The sequence below is a fragment of the Melospiza melodia genome, chromosome 3, assembly GCF_035770615.1.
Source record: "Melospiza melodia melodia isolate bMelMel2 chromosome 3, bMelMel2.pri, whole genome shotgun sequence".
NCBI lineage: Eukaryota > Metazoa > Chordata > Aves > Passeriformes > Passerellidae > Melospiza > Melospiza melodia.
In genome coordinates this window covers 125,427,233-125,443,279 of record NC_086196.1, presented here as the reverse complement: position 1 = coordinate 125,443,279, position 16,047 = coordinate 125,427,233, and the positions used below count along the sequence as shown (strand labels likewise).

Sequence of the window (16,047 nt, the reverse complement as noted above, 5' to 3'; positions counted from 1 at the left end):
TGGAGATTTTGTGGGACTACACATTGAATCTCCCCTCAAAACCTTGGATTTTTTATTCAGCCATGCCCTAAACATGATCTTTTAGAAGATGGATACAACTGCAAATATTTTATTTCTTTCATAGCAAAAGTATACATGATCAGAGTTCTTAGCAATTATAAAAGTTATAAATGATAAAAAAATTATAAAAATTCACAGATTTATTCTGTGAATAATAATTAGGAACTAAAAAAATAGTTTTATTTATTATTTTTTGTATGTGGCATATTGGATGGCTGATATGTTTGGTTAGGAAGAAGAAAAGAGCTATTTGTAGTAATTTCAGTTTCAAGGACTATTAGCTTAATAACAAGGGACTTGATAGGAACTTGTATCCATTGGACTTTTTCTAGGCACACAGAAAGCATTAATTTCTGTAGGCACCTACAGAATGAACACCTATTAGAGATTTTTTTTCTGTAGTTTTGCAAATCCTTTGAAGTTTTGAAATAGATTGCACATTGTCAATGCATTGAAAAGCTATCCTCTTTATAGTTGCAAAACAAAGGATGAAAAATACATTTACAATCTCCAGTGGAAAATAAAATTACTTAAAAAAAGAAGATAGAAAAAACCCCAACAAGTATAATATATATACTTACAAGTATAATATATATACTTATACACTCAGTCAGGATGCTGAAAACATATTTTGGATCTGGTTGTTTTGTTTCTCTTGACCAAAGCAGAATGGTTTTTCTCAGCAAGATGCTGCATGTAATGTACCACAGAGAAGTTTTTCTTCAAGATGGTGTGGGAAAAAGAGGTTCAACATGATTTCTAATTGTGAGTTTATGCAAACCCATGTAGGTCTACTTCAGCCAGTCATACTTCAAGACTTTTTATCTTTGGAACGATATAAAATGTTTTCTTTAACAATTATTTATATCTTTAAAATCTATCTTGTTATATTTGTGGGTAATACCACATTTATCATATCTCATGAGGACTGCATATAAGTAACTAATACAGAGGCATGCTATATACTTAATTTTTTCATTTTTAAGCACAGCACTTTTTCAGTTGCCATAATAAGACTGAACATGAGGACCCTGATGGTGTATTTTAGGGATGAAATTCAACATCCAGAAGGGTTTTCCCTCCTTACACCTATAAAAAAAAAGAAGAGTCTTCATGCAGATAATAATTTAAGGTAGGAAATTCTGACAGTTCTTATATTAAAACAGCCTATTGGATATACTGCAAATTCCTTTGCCTTCAAAGAGTTCATACCTTCAGAGACTCTCCAAAGCAGGACACACTCCATGTGTTGTGTGTTGGAATACATTATCTCTGTTCTTAAGTTATTCAAAGAGAAGCTGGAATATCTGGATTTTCAGCCGTGCAGATGCAGTACATTATTTGCTGCAGTTCAAGATATCAAGCAAAACTTGGTGCACTGTGCACCTTCTGTTAACATATCTTCCCATGTTCAAAACTAGAAAATATTAATGGAAAATGGGCCTTGCAAGCAGGAAAGTGTGTTGTAAAGGAATTGAAAAAAAAACATGCATGCTGGCTCTTTGCTTGGCTTAGGCTTTTGAAAACTAGACAGAATTCACAGCTGGACCATTAAAGCAGAAAGGGATTTATTTTGTGTAGTTCCATCATCTTGTTACAATCTTTGTCATAGAAAAGGAAGCAAGAACCTTGTACCATTTTCAGCTCTTGTTTAATATCTTCTTCACAGGAAAATGCTGCCAGGATATTAAACTCATCTGTTCTTTTGGATAATAAGGATGTAATGTACCATTCTGACCTTTCCAAATGCTGTGTTCCAAATTACTGTTCATTAGCTTTTTTTTTTTCTTGATTAAAGTCTCACTAACCTGTAGAAACAGAATGAAATAAGATTTAGTCAAGACATAGCATATCAAGCATGATCATAACAAAACCACACATTTGTATAGCTCAAGGGCTATAACAGATATTAACACTTTGTTGTGCTATATGATTGCTCTCTTCATTCATAACAAAGCAGCTAAAATGATATTTGTTTAAATTTTTGACATGCTAATTCAGAGCTGCAAGCTGAAGAACTTTTATTTGGTTCAAAGTTTAATTATGAGAATAAGAAATACTCCGTTTCTGGTATCTCGTAGAAAAGTTTCAGAGATGAAGTCATAAGAGAACTGAATTATAATCCTCAAATGCAAATGTAATTAAATGATAAAATATATATGACTGAGGGCCAGATTCTGTTAACCTTATCCATTTTTAATTTAGATTCAGAAATAGATATTAAGGGCAGAAGAAATGATGCATTTAGTCTAAGCTCCTGCATGGTCCCAAAATGTTATTTATCAGCTTCTGTAGCTTCTGAATGAGATCCAGCACATCTTTCTAAGAGACCCAGATGGCTGTGATGGTTGAAAGCTCTCATTGTTAATTTGGTGATGGGGGAACAGACTGGAATTCTTGGCTCCAGCTAATTACACATTCCTTCCTCCTAATTGAGAAGACTCTTTGCTGTCAGGAATACTTTTTGCCTGTAGGTACCTGAAGGCTGTAGTCAAGTTACTTAGTCTTTTCTCGACTGATTTAATAGCTAAGAATCCATTTAGTATTTCACTATTGGTGCATTTTCCTGTATTTTTTTTATTTTCAGAATTATTTTCTGTACCTATTTTTAACTTTCCATACCTTTTTCAACAAACCATAAAGGCACATGGCTTTCCAGTAAATTTGACAAATGTGAAAAACCTGTGAATTTCTGAATACTATTTACCTATTTACTCTTACCAAGATTACACTGGTCATCAAATAGCATCCCATTCATAGTTCATATAAAACTTCCAATTCTAATGACACTGTGTCCTTCTCAAAACCATTATTTTTCTAAATAATTCAGGATCAAAACATACTTAAACCAAAATGAATTGTTAATCTAAGCAAAAAATTAGATGCAAGCTGTCCCTTTTTATACAATTAAAAATAAGTCAATGCGCTACTCCCTTGTGTTCACAGTTTGATTATTTTATCTGTAAGTGTCCATATTAATGGGACTTTAAACTGGAAGTTTAACACTTTAGGCTAGTTTCTACTTTCTTTTTAACAGTGGAGTGGTTTTGCCTACAGTTTAACCTCTGCTGAGGAGAACTGGCCAGCCTTGGGACTGCTGCTATGGAATTACAGACACAGTGGTGATGAAATAACTGCTAATGGTGCTCCTGAGAGAGAATAACTCAGTGTTGGTGGATGTTATGAATGCCTCCTGAGGGACTGCACTATCTGTCAGACCAATTGCTTAGCTGTTGTTTACCTTTTCTGTCTGTGTGGATCAGTAAGCATTTTAAAAAGCACTGGGTAAGAATCTGTTAGCACTTATGAAACCACAAGACAAAATAAGAAAAAAAAATGTTGTTGTAACAAGGAAATTGTCCAGTCTGGGCAGCAAATTTCTGTTAAGTGATGTGTCTCATACTGACAAGTATTAAGAGATGAACATGGGGAGGCAATGATAGGTAACAATTCACATGATTCTCTGTAGGAAAAACAGGTAAGTATCATCCAGAGGAGCAACAGCCCGAAGTTCCATGTATAACTTATCCTGAGATACATTTTTTTTCCTGAGCCTGAACATAGGTATTAAGGAAAAGTACATTTCCCTAGAAAAGAAGTTGAACTGCAGGAAGTAGTTGTAGCTGCAGGTTATACCAGTTGGTTTCTGATGAATAGATATGGTACTATTTTCTCACTTTCAATTAATATAGACAGCTCAATATCAAAAGGAAGAAGCAAAGCCAGAACAAGTAATTTCAGGTCCTTCCAGAGATCTAGTATCTCTATGGATGTACATGCGGTTAGCCAGGCAATGCACACACAGAGAGTGATTGAAATGTGAATTTACAACCTTTTCTAGTGTCTACATATTTGAATGAATGGTGTGGCACATCAGCTGTTCCCTTGTGCCTGTGGTTGCCTTCAAGGACATCCTTATTGGAGGCACTAAAGACTAGATATATGAATTAATTACCATAATCTAACCTCAAGTGACTACAGGAACCATGAGAACTTCCTGCTGAACCCAAAGATTCCTTGGAGGAAATATTTTTCCTCTTTCTTGATAAACTACAATCCTTGGCATGCTTTCCTAGCAGGGCAGGACATGGAAAAAAGCCTGGAACTCCACATCACTGTGCATGGTTACTTTGCCTGTCTACATTTGGTAATCTGAATATTTTTAAGGATCATGAATGTTTTGTTTTGGGCTATTATAAAATCAGCCACCCATACAATATGGCCATAAGGCTCCTTCTCTTCTCAGATTGAGATTGCTGTCACTCACCCCATTCAAAGTGCTACATGGAGAACTGCACAAATACATTTTATTGACAGCAGGATCAGGCACCTTCATTTTTCATCCCAATATTAAGCCTACATAAACTTTGGCATCATTGATTTTATGCTTTGTTTCCATGGGACTCTGAAGAAAGGGCCCAGAGAATAAGAAATGAACAAACGTCATTTAAAATGAGGAGGAAGAAAAAATGAAGTCCAATTGAACAAGTGTGTAAAACTGACATGTTATTGTAACAGCATTAACTAGTGACAGCTTGATTTTCAGAACATTCTATCTTTTACTTTGAAAAATAAAATTTAGGTCGTAAACCTAGTTTTCTTGACAGGCCCTTGAAGAAAGGATAAGGATTTTACATGACAGAAGATCTCATTGTGTTTATGAAGTATTTTTTGTGTCCCCAAATATTTTTCCTAAGCTAAGCTAAACCCATGATAACTAATTTAGTTTTATCAATGGATTGTAACATTAAGGTTTTTCTTATATTTGCCTTTTTTTTTTTCCCTTCTGGTTTCTTTTCTGCTTTTTAAAGTCTTGTTTTTTTTGAAATGTTGTACAATTTTCTCAAAAAAATTAAGTAGTTGAGTCTCTTCTCTTAAGACATAAACTAAATATGTATCCTATTGGAATCAGCTTTTCTGGTAGCTGGATAGATGTCTGGTAAAATTCTCTTATGAAAAGGGAAACAGGTGAATATTGACAATAGGTTTCAGGGCACGCTTTTATACTGCCAAGAATTTTGGATTTGTTATGACAGAGTAGGAATGAAGATAAAGCCTTCATGTTTGCACAGACAAGAAGTAATTATTTTGATAATTTTGAAGTCATATGAAAATTCTAATGCACAGACCTAAAATTCAATACGCAACCTTATTTGAAAACCTTCCCTTTTTCTTACAGAGTATAATGAAGTCCACTGTTCAGAAATTAATTACATGAAAATACAACTTGAAAGAACTTATTGAAACAATTAAAATTGCACTTAGAGGTATTTTACTGATTTTATTTTTTATTGTTTTGTAGCAGTTTCAAGGCATCAAACTCTTTTAATGTAGACAATCCCAGTCTTGCTTGAAACTTACTTAGAATTTACTTCCCAGCCAAATAGATTTGTGAAATCAAAAAGGAAAAAATTGAGCGTTCACTGAGTACCTGTCACGAGTGTGTGTAAAGCTAGGCAGAGTTCAGAGGAAGGGTGACTGCTTCCCTGTCATCCTGCCCAAGGCAGCAGCTGGTGAGCGCCTCCAGCTCTGCAGAGGTGCTGCTTCAGAGATGTCCCTGCCAGACCCAACTGCAGTCACCAACCCACCTCCCTTAGGGGCACAGGCTGCAGGAAAGCCCCTCACCAGGTGGGCTGACCTGGAGCACTCAGCTCTTTCATCCTCTGCTATGGACCTGCAAAAGCTCCAACAACTTTTGCAGACTCTGGTGTGAGGCTGGAAGCAGTGGCTGGAGTGTGGCTTGGGAAGAGGAAGACTGAAATCCATGAAACCCCAGGTTGATTGTGGCTCGTCCTGCTGGGATCCATAAAGATAAAGCCAAAGCACAAACCAGAAAAGGTAGACATTCCAAGATTGCTGCTTGTGCCCCTGGCTCTCAGCACCAACACCTACAACTTCATTCTCATTCTTCTCCAACTTTTCAGTGCTTTTCAATAGCTGTGTATTTAATCTCTTCAAGAAAAAAAAAAAACCTATTTATCAAAAAAATAAATTGCTTTGGAAAATAACTTAAAATTCCCTCAGCATTCCTATTAAAGCAGTTCACTCATTATTAAAGCTCTAGTTTGTACAATGGAATATTCTGTACATATTCATTCTGTATTACATATATATGCACTGTACGTATGACAGACAACAATTCCAGGTCTGGTAAGTGTTTTCACTTAACAGTTATTGAACACAGTGCCTGGTGCAGTGGGATGCTAAAACTCTGTGTATAAAACCAAATAGATTTCAATGATGGTGCTCACAAGCTTGTATTTTATATTTCCTCAAGTTCCTCCTTTCTCAGATCAATATGCTCTTTTGAAGGGGTAAAATAAATATCCTTTCATTTATCTGATTCTTAAGGGTATCAAATCTCAGTTGATTCATCCTGCATCACATGTGTACCATTCAGCTGAAGGTTTGATTTCAAATCTTCTGAAGTCAGTGAACATCACTGAGGGTTTGTGCTTGCTTGAATTTAATCACCACTGTCCTTTGTGGTCACTATGCCAAAAAGTTACTGCACTTCCAGTCCTGAATAAAGAATGCTGGTCATGCACACAACACTAAAAGTGAAAAAATATGTGCTGGCTGGGAGGTCAACAACAAAGAATGAGGCTTTCCATTTTTTGTTAATCCAAACATTTGTGTTTCTGATTTAGGGATTATAGTTCAGCAGATGCCAACTGTTTACATTTCAGGAAAGGCCCCTTTGGTATGTATGAAGGACTTGTCCTGAAGTGAGTCTGCTTGATCTCTATAAATATTTGGAGGTAGAGTGCTACTTTAATGGAATTAAAAAAAATAGTGGAGATTTTTATTGGTACATAGACTATACTCCACAGAACATCTTTGAACTGACCTGATGCAGCCCATTTATTAAACTGTCTGCTGTGCTCTCATATTTAGCACAGCATCACTTTAGAGACAGATCTTACCACCTACACACCTATGATGAGACCCACTGAGGTGAACAGCATTTCTCACTGTAGTAAGATACGACTTTTCTTTATATTTTATTTTCTTTGTCTGTCTGACATTGGAACTTGCTTACAGGTATCAATTCCTGGAGTTGCACACAATTCTTCAGAGTACTGGGAGAGAAAGTAATATCTCAGAAACCACAATAGGCAATTTGTAAAGGCTAATGATTTAATGCCATCTTTTATAGCTTATGGTAAGTCAAACTTTTGTGGTTTTAGTAAAAAGCTTAAATGAGTTCTTGTGTTTATTTTTCACAGTTATTACATTTATCACTCTTAACAAGATAAGGATCATTCAAACCTTTTAAATTATATGCCTAAATATATTTTTTTGTTGCCATTGCCCTTTTCTCTCCTTTTGCCCTAGACAAAATCAGCCATGCTGTCCCTTTTTCCAGTTCTCACAGAGAACTAGTTTTGCCAACCAAATCAATTTCCATGTGATGGAAATACCTGCCCTTTTGTTGAAAGGACAGACACATGCAGGATTCTATTGAGATATCTGTACCTCTGAAGCATATACATTGTATTCTTTAAGTGAATTATTTGCCACTGCAATGTTATGCTTACCTCATTCTTCCAGCTGAATCCACAGATACTGGGATAAACTGAATGATTTTCAACAGTTCACAAATATTTACAAAATAAGTGGTTTTTACTCAAAAGTATATTTATGGTAATGCTAAACATAATACAATATTGCAGAAAATATTTCTGGGACATAGGGCAAGTAGAAATTTCAAGAAAGAGATCTGGAGCACAGGAACAGCAGATGCGTAGAAAACACAGAGAACATAGATTACATTTTTGTATTTAATTCAGGACATTTTTTTCAGTGTTGTCATTATATGATGCATTAGAAGAGCCTGCAAAAGGCTCACAGTCCTTGCAGTCTTCTGAGGTTCTCTGCAGAGATAATTCTTCCTGATTTCATAGACAAACTCAGAGTGAGTACCCAAATATTCAAAATATTTTCCTTTCACTAACAATTAAACAACCAGTCATTACAAAAAATCTTGCTCTCGGACTGTGTCAATATTGTCACATCTTATATATCTCTTTGGACCAGGGTCCATTGGGAGAAGTTAAAAAGCTCAATGAGATTATGATAAAAAGCAATAGGAATGTTGGAAAGCCATAATAAAGTGCTAATATTCCACCACTTGGTATTCATATAAAGATTGATGCTGAATATACTTTAATTAGAATATAAGATTATGACTCAAAGTGAGATGTCAAGATGGGAAGTGCATAAATATATAAGTAGGATAGAACTGAAAAGACAAGGCACCTCAGAGATTCTGCGAAAACGAGCCACTGAGAAATACACCAATATGCAACATGCATTTTAACAAAATGCACAAAGATGTACTTCAGAACTCTGGATACTAATTTTTTATTCCTTGATTTTAAATTCATTGGATTAATAAAAAATATCTAGAAGCCATTGTGTCCATCCCTAAAAGAGACATCTGCTTGGTGTGTAACTGATGCCCAAGAAATAATAAACAGTTGAATGGGAAGGGCAGTTACAATATTAGATTGATTTATAGCTCAATAGTCTGCTTTAATCTGCACCTAAAATACTTGAAAAATTCTAGTGGCTAAATTGTCAGTGCTCCCTGTAGATGAAAATTTTATTATTGATTTAATTTAGAAAAAAGCAAAAGCAGTAAAGCTCAGAGAAAACCAACTTTTTTAAAAAAAATGCCAAATGAGCTTGAACAAATCACTATGCCTAATTCCTAGTAAGCACTGAACTGATGTGCTTCTAATACTTTTCACAAATATGTGTTTATGTGCAACGAAAACTAGCATAATTCTGGTGAAAACATTACTCCATAATCCCTCAAAAGAGTGAACATGGCAAACCTCACTTTAGTCTTCTAGAGGAACCCTGATGTAGAACTCTGTTCTGTACATTTAACACAGAGAAAAATTCTAGACCAATGTGACATCTTATTAAAAAACACCAACACAAGTTGTAAATTCTTCCCTTTTGAGACAAAAATGAGACATCAGATTTCTGAGACTGGGGATGAAGTTCCTCTGTTGGCAGTTACCTCTCCTGGGTAACCTATCCCTATGTTTGTAACCTTAGCTTAGATCTGGCACTGGTTATCCAACAGGCCATCTCCTTCCATAGCACAGCCTGAGAGAGGTGCTCTGTTTATCAGTGTAACTGCTCATTTCACCAAGCCCCCAGGCTCAACTGGAAGATGATTATATAGCATGGTGCCAACGCATGCAGCCTTTATCTGTGCTCCATTTACTGAGAGATGAGGGTGCTTCATGCTGATCATTTTAGTTCTTAACCCATAGAAGAGTATGATTCCAACCTGTGTCATTTCTTATTTATATAAACATTAATAATTTGTTGCCTGTTTCAATACTATGGAAAATGATGCAAGCATTGCCAGTCTTTTCTTGACTATTGCTTAAAAGGAAATAAATAAACCAAAATCTGGGTTCACTTTTAAGGCTTTAACTTCATGTAAGTCTGCTGTTAAAGCTTCAGAGAGTGCAAAATCTGCTGCCCTGGCAAGGGAACCTCCTATGCTAACATCCAGCTTTCTGCTCATGTCTGGGCACAGGAGTTTTCAGGAGTTGCTCCAAGTCATCCCTTTAAATCTGCATTGATTTTGAAGCACCTTGTACTCCTTGGTATTTATGGGTAATTTCTATGCAAGCACTGTTGTGTAAGCACAATATCCTTGTTCCTTGCCTAAATTTCAGTTATCCCTGCTAGGCAGCCTCCAAGGCACACAGCTTTTTATTTTTCAGAGGAAAAAAATATTCCATCTTGTTTTGTGTTTCCAAATAGCATCTTGAGATTCCAGCCTTTCTAACTTTCTTTGTGCATTTATCTAGTGACTAGTTAAAATGATCCATTTGCTTGTACTGAGGAATTTCTGCCCTAACTGAAGTCTTTGAACTTGTAATTATCTTTACAAAGTCTTTACTGTACCATCTATGTTCAAAAAGGTTTTATATCTTAAAATGACAACTTCAGAAGTACATTGGAGGAGACATTCAGAGCATACAAATATAACTATGGACATGAGTATTAAATATTACTTTACAGAAGATTAAAGTGCATGGATTGAAATTCCATCTTGGATTAGGATTGTAACCAAAATTTACTGGCTCTGTCTTCTTAAATTTCTTCATGTCCCAGAAAGACTGGCATTTTTAGGTTGCAGAAACCTCTGAACAAATATCAACTCCACAGAGCTATGACTAGCAAAGGTAGATAACAGAAAGGACAGGAAACTGCAGCTGTGTGGGAGAGAGGCATTTCCAAAGTCTCTGAAAGACAAAACTGAGTTTTCTGTTTCAGCAGTGGGAAATCTGCTCCTAAAAGAGGCCTTGAAGAAGAAGTCCATTTCTGTAGCATTAGAGTCCCTGGGTGGGCAAGGATAGGTAGGATTCAAATCTACACAGGCACCCTCAGCCAACATCATTCAGCCCTAAATGCAGATGTAGCACTGGCCAGAGAGCTGGAGGGGCTAAGACCTCAACAAAACACGTGTGCAATTGGAGCTCCTATAAAAGGAGCTGCAGGAATTAACTCAAGGCTGTTTGTCACAAGAACTTGGGAGTGTGTGTCGTCTCTGCCTCTGACCCACACCCCCCAGCATGTTACAGATTTCTTTAAAGGAAAATTAAATGTCCACTGTGCAATATGGAAGACTTTGGATCTCCAGGTGTTAAGTCATTGCTCAATTTTAGACATTTTTGCACAGAGAAGTACAAACTAGACATTTTTATTTTGGTCAGGAGATTTCCTGTGCATTATCTCTGCATTATCAGAGAGACAGAAGAGAAGCAAGAAAGCTGACAACACTAATTGGACTGATAAATGTTAGGGAACCGAGAAAAATCATGATGGGGGAGAGAAGTCTCTTTCAGTAGACTGGAAAGTAAAAGGAAAAGCTGATAAAAATACCAGGCTTTGTCTGTGATCAGAAAAGACTGCACTTCTCATACAGGACATTCAAAAAACAGGTCCTGCTTTCTCAACTAGCAGGAAAAGTAGAATCATGGTATTACTTACCGGGATGAAGGAAGTGGTGTCATTTTATCCAAAAGCTTGGATCATTCTATGTAAGTGCCATCCAAATTTATTAAATTCAAAGAAGTTTTACAGAGAATATATGGAAACACCGACCTTTCTCTTATCAGGGTGGGCTACAAAGAAATCAAATTTATTCTGTGGAGACCGCTGTGTTGAATTTTTGGCCCTGCCAACTCAGCACAGCTATCACAGCTTTCAGAGGATAATCTGGAAATGCACAGTGACTTCAACCCTGTATATTTGTTTTGCTTGAACACAGTGGACAAGAACTCTCTATGGACACTCTCCACGCTTAGTCTGCCATCCCAAGAACTCCTCAAGAAAGAACTGATATTCTGCAATAATTTGCTGCTGCAGCACCTTACTCTGCTTCAGTTGTGCTGGACATTCCTATAGCTTGTGCTCTCTCAGAATGCTTATAGAGGGCGCAGCATATACCAGTTTCTCCACAACTGTGTTCAAGTTCAGAAAAATATGTAAAAAAAAAAAAATAAATTGTTCTCCCCCCAACCCTCCCCCCACCTCCATTTCACATATTGACTCTAAGGAAAAAATTATTCTTTCGGGTAATTTGTAGAGAAGTACAGATAGGTGCATGGAGTACTAACAGACTTGCCAACTAATTCCAAGAAAAGGATGCACCTAAACAATATCTGGGCAAATATTCAAAGAAACATAATAATAATCATGATAATAATAATAAAAATAATAATAACAACAACAACAGCAACAATAACAGAAGGGGACAACCAAGGAAGACCATGGAGGGTAGAAGGGCAAAGTACAAGGGATAAAAATTTTATGGCCTGCAGAAACATCAACCATAGTGACAAGACAAAAATAAAAATGTAGCTACTTCATCTTCAGACTGAGGTTACAAGATGACAATTAGAAAACCCTGTTTTCTATTTAAGAGCATTTGTTTGATTGTAAGTCACTAGAGACAAAAATTTGGTGCTCGATGCCTTTTAAAATGAAATAAAATTTCAAGGAGAGCTGGATTTGAAATGCAACATTTATTTCTACCTTATAAGGCAGCGTTAGAAGAAGTTCCCTTCATATCTTCCTCAATAGCTTTTATATTAGCAAATGCTCATATACTCAAGTGAAAAATTACTGTCATAGAAAAAGGGAAGGAGTTCTTTTAATTTGCTTTGCTCTTTTGAACTTCCAGTGACCTGCAAAACATGGATAAAACCCATTGGTTTATTCACTCACCAGAAGGCTTTAGAAGTATCACTTTTATAGGAGTGGTAACTGCTAGAATTGTGAAATTTGGTGATTACTTCAGATGTTAAGAATAAACATTGGTGCCACTGATGTGCCTTATGTATGCTAACAATAGGTACAAATGTTATTGGATTGCATAATATTCATTTTTAACCCTGGAGAAGACTTAGGATCTTATTTCATGGAAATAACAATGAATGGAAATCAGTTAATAGGATTAAACCCACTGTAGGGAGATGTGAAGCATAAAGCCATAGTTAATGACTCGTGGTCTCTCTCTCTCTGCCCCTGTCAATGCAGTCCCTTTATTCCTCCTTGGTGTGTGCAACTCATGTACATTCCTCTCATCTAGCAGTTCATGACCTTGTTTGAGTACTTAGTCTTTTCCCTAAGAACTGAGATGATGGTAAGATTGCTTTTTTTAAACAGCAGTGAAATGTACTATAAATGTGTGAATCAAATGAAAAAATATTAATTCTGAAATGGCAGCTCTATTGACTAAAAAAGTTTATGTAAATCCAATTTTCACATATTTGTTCCAAGCACTCCAAAAGAAGACATGATGCTGAAACCAGGGTATTATTTTGGCACGCTTACTCCTTCACCTGATTGTCTCTGATCTCTTAATATCTGCATTGTAATTCAATATCACAAAGCAAAATATGTATTGTTCTTTCCTCAGCTGAGCTGCCACTTGTGGAGTATTTCAGAGTATCTAGATGTGGCATTCGGTGCCATGGTTTAGTTGAGGTGTTTGGACATGGGTTGGACTCAATGCTCTTGAAGGTCTCTTCCAACCTAGAGATTCTGTGATTTAGATTGAGACAATACTTCATTATACAAATATAAATCTCTGTGACTTAACTCTTATTTCAAGTGACAACAGAAACTGTTTAAATGCTTCTCATACAAAAAAGACCTCAAATTCCATATTTCCATTATGAGACTCATACCAAACTCTTCCTGAATAAGCAACATATGCACTGTTATTGAATAAAAATAATTGCATATCTAAATAGAAGGAACTGAAGTATTGTTTTAAAGACAATTGAATCTTGAGTACTGCTTTAAAGATTGGACCACTTTATTAAATCATACTGTAGTTTATGCAAAATACTGCAATATATTTAAATTCTAAGATTAGAATTAGCATTTCCTTAGGTGATGAAACTCCAGAAAATACACTGATAGATATTTTGATATTAAGTTTTTCTTACAGATCCTGAGATTTATAAAATAACCTGGAGGAAAGCAAAACACAGAAGTCAATTCAACTTGTGCTCAAAACCAGCAACTGAAGTTTGCATGCATAGTTAGGAGAGCTCTATGGAGTTAATCTACTAACACTGTGCTAAATCTTGGCTTTCCTCAAACTGGAACAAATTTTTAGACTATTCAAATTACTATCACTCTCTTGGCAATAGTGGAATAAAGTTCTGATTTTAAACCCAGAAGAATTTGCTCCAATGCTATTGCTGTGGATGAAATATCACACTATTTTGTCAATATCCTCTGAGCATAATATTATTTGGTGTGATTGCAAAGTAAATATTAAAAATTACATCCAAGTCTTGATGGTATCTTTAAAAAGCAGAGTTATTTTTCTGGCAGTCCTCTTGCTTGCTTTGCTATTGTCCTAAGGACACAATTTGAGCTGGCAGTGTACCCTTGTGGCCCAGAAGGCCGATGCTATCCTGGGGTACATCAGGAAGAGCACTGCCAGCAGGTTGAGGAAGGTGATCCTGTTTCTCTGCTCAGCCCTGGTGAGGATGTGCATCTGGAGTGCTGTGTCCAGCTCTGGGCTCCTCAGTACAGCAGAGACACGGAGCACCTGGAGTGGGTCCAGTGGAGGGGAGCAAAGATGATTAAGGGAAAGGCTGAGAGAGCTGGGCTGGTTGAGCCTCGAGAAGAGGTGATTGAGAGGGGGACTCATCAGTGCCTATGAGCCTCTGAAGGGAGGGTGTCAAGAGGATGTTTCCAGGCTGTGCTCAGTGGTGCTGAGAAATACAAGACACAATGGGCAGAAACTGATGCACAGAAATTCCACCTGAATATGAGGAGAAACTTCTTTAATCTTTTAAATATTTAAACTTTTTGCAGTGACTGAGCACTGGAACAGATTGTCCAGAGAAGTTGTGGAGTCTCCCTCACCGGAGATTAAAGAATTGTCTGGACACAAGCCTGTGCAATGTGCTCTAGGATGGGCCTTCTTGAAAAGGGAAGTGGGATCAGATGACTCACTGCGTCTCTTTGTGATGCTGTGACATTTCTTCCCTCTCAAACCTGGGCATGTGGCTGAATCAAAGAACATCACATTTGCTGGAAAGGAAGATGTCAGTACCCTAATCCTCCTGTGAGAGAAGCTGGGATTTGCCCTTCAGGAAACTTTCAACCCTACAGAAGGAGGTCCATGACAAGGCTCTGGCAAACAGTCAAAGTCTTTCAGTCACTCATATCTCATTGTCTGGAGATGATTTCTAAAGAAACTGCATTCAGTTTGCCTTGAAGTTTAAGAACAGTCAGAGAGAAGGGGGAATGAGCAAAGCCCCAGTCTGCCCAGATTAATGGCTGTCAGTCTGCTCATGGACCTGTCAAATGTAACTTTGCAAAGTCTTCTAAGAGCAGGAAGTGGATTTGATATCAAAGGCTACACACAGGCAGCAGCTCTTAACTCATGGCTTATGTAAGTGAATATATATAAAAACAGAAGCCTCTACTTAAACCATCCAGTCAACAACTCTCTTTCTGAGCTGTGGTGTGTCTCCAGAGATCCTTATTCAATTATTAATGCATCTGCTGCTAATTTCATCATGCAGAGTGTGAATTTGTCTTTCCACGACGAGCTCTAAGGGAAGTTTGTAAGAAATATAGAACTTGTCAGCACATAAGAGTCAACACATTACTGCTGTGCTGCAGCCATTTATAACAAAACTAAAATGAGCACTCACTTGTTTGGCATTAATTTAATGTCCCACTTAGCTCCTATCAGACGTAAATAGCTGCTTCATCCATTTAAGCATTTCTGTTCGTGCACATAATGAAGTACTCTGTACCTGTCAAGTAAGCAGAATTCATAACTGAAATAAGAAACGGATGAGAAAATCCAATGTTCTTAATATTAAGCCTCTACAGGGGTAGCATCAGACTTTTTTTATGGCTTCTGTGAAATTCACCTTTTATTCCATTGTTCAGACACCAGAGATGTGACACACTAGCATGCCGGAAATGTTTCTAAAAGGGATGTCTGTTCAACTTATGGCACAATTAACAAAAGCTGTAGTTGTTGAACACATGCTATTACAAAATAAAATAGTTAACAAACCTGTCAGTATTTAAATATTTTTATGTTATCTATTTTAGAAAAACAAAATTTAATTTTAAACAGCATTCTAGATGTGATCATATTCTCTAGAGGAAATTTTTATGAGAATGAACAGAGGTAATGACTACTATTAGTCACTGTCATTAGCATAAAACATTAGAAATGACAATATTTATAACAGGCTATGACATGACAGTTAAAATATTACTTTCTATCCTTTGTGTATGCTTTGACTACAGCTGGTTGCTATTTTCTAAAGTTAAACTGATAGAAGTTTGGTAATGGTATATTTAATAGATGTTCATCATCAGATCTAATTGTTTTCCACCACAGGGTATGAAGTTTTATGTCCTCTATCAACCCAAAACAAACAGCCCTACTGCTTA

The 16,047-nt window shown here is 36.6% G+C and overlaps 1 protein-coding gene across 2 annotated transcripts in view; it reads right to left on the bottom strand.

Moving 5' to 3' along the window:
• Nucleotides 1-1,611: 1,611 nt before the first annotated feature.
• KHDRBS2 (KH RNA binding domain containing, signal transduction associated 2) overlaps nucleotides 1,612-16,047 on the bottom strand; it is a 339,264-nt gene continuing 324,828 nt past the window's right edge. For both annotated transcript variants that reach the window (XM_063153003.1, XM_063153001.1), the window contains exons 12-13: nucleotides 15,288-15,392; nucleotides 1,612-1,868 (exon numbers count right to left, since the gene is read on the bottom strand). The gene's annotated coding sequence lies outside the window, so the exon portion shown is untranslated. The remainder of the gene's footprint in view (nucleotides 1,869-15,287; nucleotides 15,393-16,047) is intronic.